Here is a 13,728-nt window from a genome sequence, read left to right as displayed (position 1 = left end):
CTGGCGCCCGGTTTGTGACAGGACCACGGGGACAGCGCCGCCCGCCCACCGGCCGCCCGCTCTTGCTGCTTTGCAATCCAGCGTGAAAGCCGTCCTCACTCCGTGTCACCTTGCGGGTCACCGGGAAAAGCGGGAGGAAAACCAGGAAGGCCTGCGAGACACTTTAGGTAGAAATTGCTGCTGGTGATTTATGGTTTTAATTAAGAGCTATTTAAGCTTTAATTAAGAAGGTACATGAGCATTCAGTATTTAAGAAAAACGCCTTCGTGTTTGGGTCAATTGAATAACATAAAGTAAAATGAGATACATATTTCTAGTCAGAAGCGTCACATACGAAAGCAGTGAACGTAATTAAAAAGTAAATTTAAACTGATTTGGGCAGAAAGGCTTTCTAACGGGGGAAGCTGGCTGAGGGGAATATATTTCCCTCTGTCGCAATGTGGCTGGCTCTCTGGGCACAGAGATGGGCCCGCGAGGGTGTCGTGGTGCCGGGGGTCCCGGGGCTCCTCAGAGTTCCCCAGGGGCAGTGTCCCTGATCTCTGCGGCCCGGCCGCTTCCCCGCTGTGTGGTTTCCTTGGCATCTGTTTGCTCCCAGCGGCGGAGAGCATCAGTGAACGCTAGGTCAAAGTCTCACTCAGCGACACGCGAATCTACCACGCAAGTGCTCAGGGGCGCGCGGGGTTGGCAAGGAGGAACAGAAGCCCGGAGGAGACTCACTCATCACGCCCTTGACCGCAGGCGAGTGCGTCAGAGCTCAGGACTCTGGCCCCGGGGGGTGCGGGCGCTTCGCTCTGGGGAGGGGTCAAGGGCACACTCCTGTTTGAGCTGCTGGCCCCAGGAATGTGAGGGGGCACCAGGGGCGGCGGCCCCGGGACACAGGCTTGTTCCGAATGCTTACCCTCTGGAGCCACAGGCCGGTCGCAGGGGAGGGGGATGGGTGTCGTGCTCCTCGGCTACGGACAGCAGCTGCAAGGTGCCGGGCGCCCCCGGACCACAGAGCCCGGAGGTGCCACGAGTGACCCACACAGAGCCCGGAGGTGCCACGAGTGACCCACGCAGAGCCCGGAGGTGCCACGAGTGACCCACGCAGAGCCCGGAGGTGCCACGAGTGACCCACGCAGAGCCCGGAGGTGCCACGAGTGACCCACGCAGAGCCCGGAGGTGCCACGAGTGACCCACGCAGAGCCCGGAGGTGCCACGAGTGACCCACGCAGAGCCCGGAGGTGCCACGAGTGACCCACACAGAGCCCGGAGGTGCCACGAGTGACCCACGCAGGGGCAGCTCTATACCGCTTTGCTGGCCGGACCTCTGCACTCTGCGTCTCCTGGCCGTGTCCCTCGGTAAGCCCGGAGGTTCCTGGGAAGCCGCAGCCCCCTGAACATCACTGCATCTTCGGTTGCTGGGCACTCGTTGGCAGAGTTCCCAGGACCGTTGGTAACAGCGCTGACCTGGCCTTCCTGGGGCCGGACCTGCACAGACGTGCAGGCTTTCCACCTCCATGGCGTGACCTCTCGGTCCTCAGGACTACCTGCTGTGCCTTTTCTAAATCTCCGGGATGCCCCTGGGGGGATGGTAGCGGCCCCTCCGGTCTCCTTTGGCCTACTCCGCTCCGATGTCTTCTCGGGAATTTAGTCTCTGCTGGGCTCTGGCCATTGGTAGACAGGACTTCCCCCGAGGCAGACGGTCGGCTCCCGATGACCCGCCATGTGCCTGGCTGACGAGGCCACTCGGTGGTCTCGCTGCGGGGAATCAAATATTTGGAAATACGGATTTTTCAGGTTAGGCGAGCTGTTGCTTCATAAATGAGCAACACAAGTATTTATCAGACACGCAGGTTTTGAATAACAAGCTTGACCGCTACCACGTAAGGGATGACGCAACTTACTCGATGACAGGTGCACGTCTCCAGGGCCTGCTCCCGCCCCAGGTGCTGGCCCGGGTGCTGGCCCCGCAGCCAGACGTGCAGGGCTTCCCGTCCAGCTCGCCTCTCCCCATCAACCACCTGCTTTTTGGCCTCGTGATACTTTGTGATTCTGAAGCAACACAAATATCAAAGAGAAAAGCATCAAAACCACGAAGGGTTTCTCCACACCCCAAATACTTCCTTTCCAAACGGCAGTTTCTCCTTGGTCATCACGTGCAAATCGTGCCCCCGGAGCCCGGGAAGGAGCGACTGTGGAGTCGAACGCAATCCATGCCAGGAACGTTTGCCCCCTCATTCGTGACCACAGCTCAGATGGCTTCTCGAGGGTCGTAAATTAACTCCGTTCAAGGGCCTGGATCACCCCGTAGGTGCCTCACCGAGGACTCGGCACCCTGAGCGCACGGAGACGTCAGCCCAGCTCGGCAACGTGACGGGACACGCTTGGCACGCTTCTCACCTCCCCGACCACACATCAGACTTGAACATCAGTTGTCCGACATTTTAGTCACCGAGCAGCCGGAAAGAGGTTGGGGTCTGAAGTCGCGCTTGGGATGGCAAGGGGAGGCAGAGAACTACCGTGGGATTCCTGAAGAGAAACATCATGTTGTTAAAACCGGATGAAAACGAAACTGCAAAGAACTGACGCATCAACTTTCAAAAATTGTGCTCGGTACCTTACACCAGCTCCCGCGTTTCCTGCGTCCACACGCAGCCGATGGCTTGTCCGCCGGTCAAAACCGCGGAGCCTCCCCTGGCCCTGGGGCGCCTGCCTTCGAAGAGAGGGTGTCGACAGGGAGGCGTGGGGTGCAGTCCCAGGGCAGCTTCCGGCTTCCAGTGTCCCGAAGCCGCTGTGCACGAGGGACGGGGTCTGGAGCCCAGGGTCCACGTGCCCCGAGACCCCTGCTCTGCAGCCTGGGCCACGCCGAGCCGGGCAAGCCCCAGACTCCGGCAGAGACGTGAGTTGACGGCCCGGGGGACCGTGTGAGTCTGCCTCTATTAGGGAAATTGTGAGGAGCAGTTTGCTGTCGAGGAGAAAGCGGACGAGGGGCCAGCAAAGGTGGTGGAGTAGGAGCCCCAAGGGCTGTCCCTCCACAAACACACCCCAAAAAGAGGACTACACTCTGGGGACCAGCTTTGTCAGAGCTCTGGAAAATAGTCCACGGCTTAGAGGAACCACGTGAACGCTTAATCAAGAGAAAGGTGGCAGGCAGCAGGAGGACTCTGTGGCATTTAGCGTCAGCGTCGCCTTGCCCCCTTCCGGTGCCACTCTCAAGACGGTGGCCCGCACCGCCCGGGCCAGGGCCCCTGATTCTGCAGGGGCAGAGAGGGTCTTGCTCCGGGGCGTTGCGTTGGTCTGTGTTGACTTGTCCAGGCTCCCCGAGGGGCTGACACCAGGCTTTGCCTGACTTGGGGCTCCCTCAGCACGGAAAGGGGCAGAGGAGAGCCGTCCTGGAAAACACGAGGCCAGGTGAGAAGCTGCCGATGCCTGGGTCAGAGTGCAGGGGTCAGAGTGCAGGCAGGCCGAGACCTGGAGGGAAGAGCTGGACACGCACTCTGCAGGTGGAGGACGAGAGGACTTCCTGAGCATCACGGGAAATCTGGAATGCCCCGTGCAGGGCGAGCACGGAGACAAGTTTCACTTCTGCTGACCTTAGGCTTGGCCCAAGCAGGAAGTAAGGCCCAGGCTGAGCCAGGAAAGCCAGGGCTGGGGGAGGGAGGCGGCACGGGGCCTGAGGGCAAAGACCAGGGGCCTCCCTCCCTTCCTCTGCCCTCCTTCCCTCCTCTCCCCCGCTGCCTTCTCCTCCCCTCCCCTCTCCTCCCCTTCCTTTCTCTTCTCCTGGGAGAATTCTCCATTCATTCAAGGGAAGTTGTCAAAACACAGTTGAGCACAGACTAAAAGAACAGAGATTTCAGGGATCACACACAACAAAGAATATAGTCTTCCAAAATAGTTTAGAAAAGACACCAACTAGCCACCTGGCTGCACCCACAGGAAGGAACCACCGACTGGGGGACCCACCCCTTTCTAGCGGGGACCTGGGAAGGTCGTCTGATAGAATCAGTCTCCTAATTGAAAAAAAAAAGGCACAAATACAACACAGCATTTCTTAGGCTCAAGATAAATCATGACGGTGACGATCTGTATGCAGGCTAACACCTGCGAGGTGCTGACCCAGGCCCCCGACCAGGCACTGGTCTTGCCAGAGTTTGCAGAGTTGAGGGATTTTCCCGAGACCAAAAGCTCAATGTGGTTTGACCTAAGAGGGTAGGCTGGGAGGAGGCAGAACACAGACACCCACCCGTGCAAACACTGTGAAGGGCTGTGGGCACTGACTAATCCCACCTCCTTAGTTTCCTAAGTGGAACCAGACCCAGAGAGCTTATGTGTCTGGCTCAAGCGTAACCCAGGATCTGTGTCCACGAGGGAGGGCATGGGCGGAAGACATTCTGGCAGAAACTACACGCCCCCCCTCCGGCCCCGGAGTGCTCCGGTGCTGCCCGCCGGAAGGGGTGCGTGGCCTGGGAGAGGTCCAGGGGCAGAGGTGGCACTTTGGACAGGGAGCGGGGGCCAGGTAGAGGGGCAGGGTGGCGGCTCTGGGGCCATCCTTTGGGCCCTGCCGGTGTGGAAGGGGGCGGCCCCACAGGTCACCCTGTGTGCATCAGGGACAGTCACTTCTCACACACTCCATATTGCCACCGAGGACTTCTCTGAGTCAAGAGCAGCCCCAACAGGCAGTCACAGAATCCACGACCCCAGGCCCCTCAGGGACAAGCAGTGGCCCAGGCTCGAAGCCTCAGAAGCACCAATGGGAGAGCTTGATTTGGAGAAAACATTGGCTGGCTGGGGTAGCCCGAGGTGTTCTGGGTCTTGGTGGTGGCCCCAGAGGTCTTTCCAAAGGGCGGTGAGGTCAAGTTGCTGATGATAGAAGGGGTCCCCGTGCTGGAGGCTGTCCTGTGGGCAGGTCAGTCTCCAGCGATGGTGTGGGGGTTTCCTCCCAACAGGCTCTGCGTGTGGCGTTGGGCACAGCTCTGGTCCTGACCGCGGGTCTGTCTCTTGCTGGTCATTCGGGACTTAAGCCCCCCAAGTGGAATCTGTTGGAAGTGACTGGTCCCGGCGGCCCTGCAGACCCCCACCTCTTTCCAAACACTAGTGAGGGTGCCCGGGCAGAGCGCCAGTCCGATCTCCTGTGCTGGGGGGTGTCCGACCCTCTGGGTTCAGGGGACCTGGAAACGTTTCCCATTTGCTCGTCCTTTTAATCAGAGCAGCTTTGGAGGCTCTGATGGCTAATCAGGTTGACAGAGCTCAGCATTGTCAACCTGCCACCAAAGTGCTCCTCTCTGTTTTCGGAGCCGGGAAGCCAGCCAGCAACACGCCCAGGAAACGGTCATTTGTACGAGATGAGGCTTTGGGGAAACACTTGTGACACACGACACCTTTTCAAAGGCAGGTTTAAGAATCAAGATATGTGAGCGGGACAAAGTAATAATTCTAAATACAGCGAGTTAAAGTGGGGGTTTACAGCCGGGAGCAGGTGGGCGTCAGGGGTGGGAAGTCACTGGGGAAATGTCGGGGGTCAGGGGTTCTGACAGATTCGTCCTGAAGGTGGCCGGGGGCCACGGGACATCGCCTGGGGGCACTTAGGGCGCGAGGAGCCCCCTCACACACGAGGGTGGTCATCGCTAAACTGACTTAGCGGGATTGTCCCTAATACTGGACAACCAGGAGGGACACGGACGCTGGAAAGCCAGAGTCTGTTTGAGAAGAGTTCAGGGGAACATGGCTAGGGTTTGGTCACGGAGGGGCGTCAGGATGTGGACTGGGGATCCGGGAAGCACTCTTCAACTAGGAAGAACCTGTGAGTTTGACTGCGTTCAGATTAAGGACTTTTGTCCAAAGGACACCGGTAAGAGACTAGAAGGGAAACCAAAGAGTGGGGGAAGGTTTGCGGTCTTACTGGAGTCAACGGTGGGCTCCCATCCGGAACATGTAGAGAATTCCCTTAAGTTGGCACAAAAGTCAGGCTGGTGGAAGGATGTGCAAGCACACACTAACACTGGATGCCTCTTTGCCGAGTGAGAAACCTACCTCTGTCCCCCTTTATCCAGACGGGCAGACGGGAGGGGGCGAACCCCCCGAGCCACCGGCTGGTCTCAGGTACAGGAAGCGCTGTGACAGGTGGCCAGGGCCGGGCGAGGAGGGAGGGACGTGGGGCTCGGCAGTGAGGGGCTCTGGTGCCTCTGGCAGCAGACCCTGAAGTTTCCCCTCCCCCCTGTTCTCTCCTTCAATCAGGAAGGAAGACTTTGACCACCGCGGACACACCGTGTTCAGGAGGGGCACGGGGGTGCCCCAAACCCTGGGCTCTCAGCATTCATTCTTCCTTATTACATCGAGTTGAATGTAATCAAAAACCAAAAGATTCAGGGAAGTTGTCAAACTGTCCTGAAAATGTATTCCTCATTCCCCGTTATCAGAATTGCCTTCTTCTCATCTGTGCGAGAACCACTTGGTGCCACTGAAATTTAGTGCCTGTGGGGCAGCAAGGGAGCCGGTTTCCCACTTGACTTTTCCAGAGGGTGGGGGGGGGCGGGGGGGGTCCAGGTGTTGGCAGATGAGGCCTGGGGTTCAAGTCGTGGCTCTGAGCTTTGCCTCTGCGGAGCCCCTGGTGAGCCCACGGCCGAGGGAAGGTCCTGTCCCGAGCCTCTCAGCAGCCTGGGCTGTCTTTACCTGGCTGCCCAGGCCAGGGTCTGCCTTGATGAGACAGCTTCCCAGGGAAGGCCCTACAGGTCTGGGACTGTCCGCCTGACGCCCATGCTGGGGGTCAATAGTGACGGGCAGGGTGAACCGTGGACAAGAGCCAGGTTCTGCCACAGCCCAGCTCCTCGTTACCTAGGCGAGGGAGGGTCACAGGATGGCCCCTGCGTCTCCTGGGCTGCCTGCGGCTTGCCCGGGCCTGTGCCGCTCTGCCGGGACCTCCTCAAGCTGGGCTGGGGCACGGTGGGCAAGGAGGCTCCCAGAGATAGGGTCCTGGCCTGGCCTGCGTGGCCTCAGGGGTGCTGGGCCCTGCATCTGCCCTGGGGAACTGGCGGGAAAGGGCCCGGTGGGTGAAGACAAGCTGAACCCTTGGCGCCTGCGGGTGGGGGAGACCCAGCCTCTCTGAGCTCCGGCTCTGTCGGCATCACAGGAATATTGAAGGCCCCTGGATCCTGTCTCCCCGTGGCCCTGGTCAGCTCAGGAAATCATGTGACCCCTGCCGCCGTGGTTTCTGTTCCTGTGCATCAAGCAGCTGGCCACGGGACCCCGTGTCCCCGCTGATTACCGCTGGGCGTGTTCCCTCCTCCTCCCAGCTGGTCCTTGGGGGTCAGTGGAGAGGACAGACAGACGCAGGGGAATGTGCCTGGAGACGCTCCATCATCCAGCTACCCTCTGTGCGGACCTGTCTGGACCCAGCGGGGCCCAGCTGGTCGGGCGGCCCAGGCGGCCCCCTGTGCGGCTGTACTGGTTTCTGTGAGCCCGGGACCAGCCCTGGGTGGTCCCCACCCGCAGCCCCAGCTCTGGCCTGGTCCCGGTGGCAGGGGGAGGGCACCTGCGTGGGGCCTTCTCCCCAGGAGAGCCCCCCTCAGGAGTACCAGGACCTCCCCTTGTGGCGTGCTCGCTCCTGCGTGTCCTCTGTCCCCTCGCAGGGCGGGTCCCTTTCCTGTCCCGGGCCTCAGCTTCCTCCCCAGGCGGCTGCGGCAGGAGCCCCTCCCCGCCTCGCTGGCCCCTCTCCCCTTGTTCTCGCACCTGCTGGCTGTCCCTGGCGCTCTCTGGCACCCCAGCCCCTCATAGCCCCACCGGTGATGGTGGCCAGCCCACACTCGGTGGGACCTGCTCCCCGCTGCTCTGTGGCATCCGAGCTGTGTGGACCAGCCCCTTCCCTCTTCTGGGAGCCGTGCCTGGTGAAGGGCCCTGCCCCCCTGCCCCAGGCCACAGACGGGGCCCGGCAGACACACCCACAGCGGGTTTACATTGCTCTCCATCGTGATGATGTGCTTCCTCCTTGGTCACAGGACACAGGAGGGCTTGTACCCCCGTGGGGGTTGGGGCAGGCTGGGCCCCAGGGCGGGGCTCTGCGTCCCGTTTTGGGGGGCAGACAGCCGAGGAGCAGAGGCTACAGCAGTGAGAACTCGTTCCATGTGGTCCAGCCCCAGACCTGCGACCCGGAGCCCCAGACGCGGCCCTCGCTTCCCAGGCTTGAGCCACAGACCGTCCCCTGCCCGGTCCCATGGGCCTCGCGAGCCCGCAGCCACAGAAACCAAGGAGATGGCCCGTGGTCACCGGGAGCTCTCTGCAAACCGGAACAGACATGGGATTAGGACCCAGTGGCCAGAAGGAGAGTCCCTGCTCTCTGGTGCGGCTGCTGATGCCGGTTCCCATGGTAACCGGCCGTTGCCAGGCAGGGGCGGGAGGTGGCGGCGCCGCCCAGTCCCGCCCGCGAGGGGCCGGCTCGCCGCACGGGCTGTGCAGTTAAAAGAGGGAACTTTTCGTCTTTCAAGAAGAAAATTTCCAAACTCTCCCCATAAATAAGAGTTTTAATTATGAATGTAGCCAAGGAAAATCACTGCTTTGATGTAAGAATATGCTGGGCCCGTGATCCAGTCGAGTCCCCCCGATGCGAAAACCGTGGGCTGTGTGTCCGCGAAGGCGCGGCCCCCTCGTGTGCGCGGTGGGGCGGGGGCTCCGCTGGCCTCGGGGCGCCTCGGGGGGGGGGGGCTCCCCGCGTCTGCTTCTTTCTGCTGGGCCGCCTGGGTCCGCACTGGCCGTTGAGGCGCGTTCATCCTCCCCGCCCTCCTCCCCCGCCTCTCTGCCATCCATCCCGTCTTCCGTCCTGTTCTCGGAGGGGGACAGTCTTGAGGGGGCAGTGGCTCGCTGGCCTGGGGTGCGTGGGCGGGAAGCCCCCCACGTCCCCAGGGCACAGCGGAGCCTCGAGCCCAGGGCTCCGTGGGGCCTGGACTGCCAGTGCCGCGGTGGGCTGGGCGGAGGGCTGGGGTGCGGCCCCCCGGGGCCTGGCCGCCCCAGGGAGCGCAGCCTGCCCTCCTCGCGGGCCCCGGGCGCTCTCCGGGAAGGTGCCCGCGGGGGACGTGCGCTCGGCGGCGGTGCCTGCAGCAGTTGGCCGGTCCGCCACCGCCGGGAGGCCAGTCCCGTGTTTCCTCCATTCAGGAGGTCCTCACACAAGGAGAAAACCGTTGCTGGTCCTCGGGTGCCGCGTTCTCTCTCCACCTTCAGGAGCTTCTGTCGGCGGCCCCGGGCGCAGTGCGTCCCGACCCGGCCGGATGCCCACCGCGTTCTCTCCTGTTGTCCCTGCTGATCGCTCTGCTTCCTCAGCCGTATCCAAGCCCAGCACCCTTCCTTCGGCTGTGTCTCATTCACCAGGTGACTCCGCCGGGGACCGTGTTCCTCCAGGGACAGTTGTTCGTGTCTAGAGTGTCCCTTAGGGCATTTTCCAAACTCGACTGGTGGATTTCCTTTTTTCATTTGGACAGTTCTTGGTTCTCTGTCTCTGAACATTTGAAAACGTGGGAGAATAAAGGACCAAGATGCTTTTGAAGACCCACGTAGATTATCTTGCCAGATATCGGGCTGCTTCATGAAGCTACAACGGTGAAACACATTGAGAACAAATGTATTGTGTTGACGGACAGACTGGCGAAGGAAACGTCATTGCCCAGAAACTGGCCTATATTCATTATGAGAACTTGGTATTAACAAGTGAGTGGGGGGGGGGGGGGGATGCCTGGGTGGCTCAGTCGGTTGAACGTCTGACTTCGGCTCAGGTCACGATCTCCCAGTTTGGGGTTTCAAACCCCGCATCGGGCTCTGTGCTGACAGCTTGGAGCCTGGAGCTGCTTCGGATTCTGTGTCTCCCTCTCTCTCTCTCTCTCTCTGCCCCTCCCCTCATCAAACTCTGTCTCTCTGTCTCTCTGTCTCTGTCTCTCTCAAAAATAAATAGACACTAAAAACAATTTAGAGGTGCCTGGGTGGCTCAGTCGGTTGATCGTCTGACTTCGGCTCAGGTCACGATCTCCCGGTTTGTGGGTTCAAGCCCCGCATCGGGCTCTGTGCTGACAGCTCGGAGCCTGGAGCCTGCTTCGGATTCTGTCTCCCTCTCTCTCTGCTCCTTCCCCACTTGTGTTCTGTTTCTCCCTCCCTCTCTCTCTCTCTCCCTCTGAAAAATAAATAAACACTTAAACAAAAAGATTTAAAAAAAGTGAGTGGGGGAAGAAAAGTGGAGCCGGGAAAATTGGTTACCCCGATAGCAAAAGCAGATGCTAGCTCACTGGCTGCAGAAGAAATCCATTAAGATCAAAATGTGAAAAATGAAATATTAGGAGTTTTAGGTGAACTCCTAGGTAGAATGTCTTGATGACACTGTGATAGGAAAAGCACAAATGGCCCAGGGGAGGGATGTTTCTCACTGCGTTCCTCTCCCGGGAACAAAACAGAACAACAGACAGGAAGGAAAGGGAGACCTTCCGAAGGAAAAAAGAAGCACCTTAGACACAGCTGGTAATACAATTATGGAGCAGGAGAGGGTATCTGGATATAACTGACAGAGCTGGGGCTAAACTAGTGAGCTCTTAGAAATTAATAAGAAAAATATAAATGAGCAGATTCACGAGCAGAGGCAAACCGGAAGTTTAGGGCAGAAGTTACCTGAACAGACAATGAATGAGAACAGAGATGGTTAACCCCACTTGCAATCCCACCTGATGCCAAAAAGTGCCAAGTAAGCACCTGTCCCGACCGGGTGTTCACTACCCAGTGCAGGGGGTAGGGGGGAAGCTGTGTTCCTATGCTGGGAGCACAGAGCACCGGGAGCAGTGAGCACTGCTCTGTAAACAGCTAGAAAACTGGACAACATATAAGAAAGCGCGTTTCCAGACACTGGAGAGCAGGTAGCACAGGACATCGGTCTGTGACAGCACAGTGGCCAACGGGGCAGGTCCTCACTGGCAGCAGCTGCAGCCTGGATTCTGCAAGCTTCAAAGCAGCCAGGGGCACACGGAGAGGGCCCAGCAGTCTCCCTGGGGTCAGGAAACAGGCTTTGGAGTTGGAGGAGCTGGGGGCAGCTGGAAAGCGTGGGGAGAGTCCCCGGGAGGAAGGGCCTTCGAGGGACAGGAACCTCAGTTACCTGGGCAGGGCCCCCGCGGACTTGGCTCGAGTCCTGACCTGCCCACAGGCCAAACTTCAGGTCTGGAGAAGGAACCTCAGGGAGGCAGCGGCTGATCACATTCTGGAACAAACACAGGCTGCGGACAGCCTGCACCCCCGCCAGTCGGGAGGTCAGCTTGTGTGGGCACACCCACAGTTATTCTAAAATTTACATGGGAGTGTAAAGGACCCAGAAGAGCTGAAGTCATTGTGAAGAAGAGAGAGCAAACTTGGGGGAGTGCACTAGCTGAAATGAAAACCTAGGATCAAGCCTTGGAAATCAGTGGTGTTATATTAGCATAAGAATAGACAGATAGATAAGTAGGACAGGACGGAGAGGCCAGAAATAGAACCACGGTTGTTTGGTTAAATGATTTTTGACAAAGGTGCCAAGACTATTCAATTGGGAAAGAACATTCTTTTTAACACATGCTTTTGAAAAATTGAATATTTATGTAAAAAAATTGAATCTCAATGCTTACCTTACATCGCGTGCAAAATTTAGCTCCAAATGATTCATAGAGTTCAATTAAAACTTCTTAAAGAAACTAGGAAAATATTTGAGACTTTGGGGTTAGGCAAAGAGATTTTTTAAATTGGACACAAAAAGCAAAAACCAGATATGTGAAAGAAAGTGATAAATTAAACTTCATCACAACTGCAACTTTTGCAATTGAAAATACTCTAAGTGAGGGCAGTGATGGGTCAAGCCTCAGACAGGGAGACAATATCTCAGAACCTATGTCTGGTAAAGATCTGGTACACTGAACCCATAAGGAGCTCTTACAACTCAGTAGTTAAAATAGAGACATACTGATAAACATTGAGCCAAGGACTTGAAAAGATACTTGCGTAGAAATGGCCAACACACACAGGAAAGATGCTCTCCACCATCAGCCATTAGGTAAATACAAATTAATGCAAGTTAGTGATGCCACCACTCATCCACCACGAGGGATAAGCAAACAGAAACAAAGGAACCCAACTGCACTTCAGATTTGTAATTCAGCACATTGGAGGGGAGGGACCCATCCCAAGTGACTCTTGAAAGCGGTATTTGACTTTATACCCCCAGGCTATAGACAAAAAGTGGTATTTGTTAGCAATTCCGGAAGTTCTGAATGTGCTTTATGGGGTCGAACAAATAAATAAATACATTGTGGATGGTGGTGGGAGGTACCTCGTTGTAAGAGAAATGAGGAAATGGGAACTGTACAGTTGGCTCTCTGGTATGGGGTTGAAGCAGGTGTCAGTGTGGATTCCTGGTGATGGCAGATCGATAGACAGATATGGCAGAGACGGATGCGTTCTCTCCGTGTGTGTGTGTGTGTGTGTGTGTGTGTGTGTGCAATACTCCATAAGAAGGAGTCAGGAAAACTATTTCTGAAGCATTATCTAATTAGATCTGGGTTGGGAAAGGACAAGGGAATCCTGGAATAGCTTACATCTTTCTGTGACAGAAAGGAAGAGTATGGACAAAGAATGACAGGTCATGACCAAAGGGCCCAGGGCTCAGCAAAGACAAAGAAGCAGTTTGAAGGGACTCCTTGGCTGAATATGGAGCGAGTTAAGCATTGAAACAAAGGATGACAATAATAGCATGTGTAAAAGAGAAGAATCCATGAAATTAAATAGATCACCTACACACAGACACATATACACACACCTGTGTACACCCATCCATACACTCTCTCTCTCTCTCTCTCTCTCTCTCTCTCTCTCTCTCTCTCCCCTTCCTTTCCATAAAATCCTACCAATAGAGGTACCAGCAGTGATGGAATTAGAAAACCATCATTTGTCAACCAACACGTTAGTAATTGCTTCAGGCAATGGTCGCCTGGATGCTGGGAGGAGCTGGATGAAGAGACAAGGCTTTTACATGGTCTCAAAGCATCTGGACACAGGACACCCATAATTACAAAGGAAAAACAGTCACTTCACAGTGGAGAGACCTGGTGGACACCACCGTTACCAAGTGGCCAGAGAGAACGTCACCGACAATGGGCCTCCCGATACGCTGCACTGAGAAGAACACAACATCTCTTTTCTACTGTGGCTGACAGATGCATCACCCGAAGCAAAGCATGAAGGAAGCACTAGCCGAACGCTAACCAGGTGAGGGTCACCTTACAAAGCCGACAGCCCGCACATTTCAAAAGTGCCGAGGTTACGGAGGACAAAGAAAGATGGCGGAGCTACTCTAGGCTAAAGGACCAGGGGCAGGACGGACGACACAATGTGGCGAGCGGCACAGGGCTGCCTTGCAGACGCTCTTTCTTCTGCCTGAAAGAACAGTAGTGCTTCGACTGTAAGATCCATAAGCCAGGGCACTGTAGCGTGGATGCCAATTTCCTGACTGTGATGCGCGGGTTGTGGTTGCACAAGATGATGTCCCTGGACTTTAGGAAACACATATGGAAGCATTTGTGGGTAACAGGACATTGTTCAAGAACTCATCCCCAAGTGGTTCAGAAAGAACATTTCTGCTAAGAAAGGAAGGGGGTGTGCCGTGTCTGGGAATCTCAATGAGGGCAGACGTGAGTCTTTCGTGTTGCTCTGGCAACTTTAAGTCTGAAATTATTTCAAAGTACAATGTAAATAACATAAATGTAA

The sequence above is a fragment of the Neofelis nebulosa genome, chromosome 13 (genome assembly GCF_028018385.1).
Source record: "Neofelis nebulosa isolate mNeoNeb1 chromosome 13, mNeoNeb1.pri, whole genome shotgun sequence".
NCBI lineage: Eukaryota > Metazoa > Chordata > Mammalia > Carnivora > Felidae > Neofelis > Neofelis nebulosa.
This window is presented reverse-complemented; position numbering follows the sequence as displayed.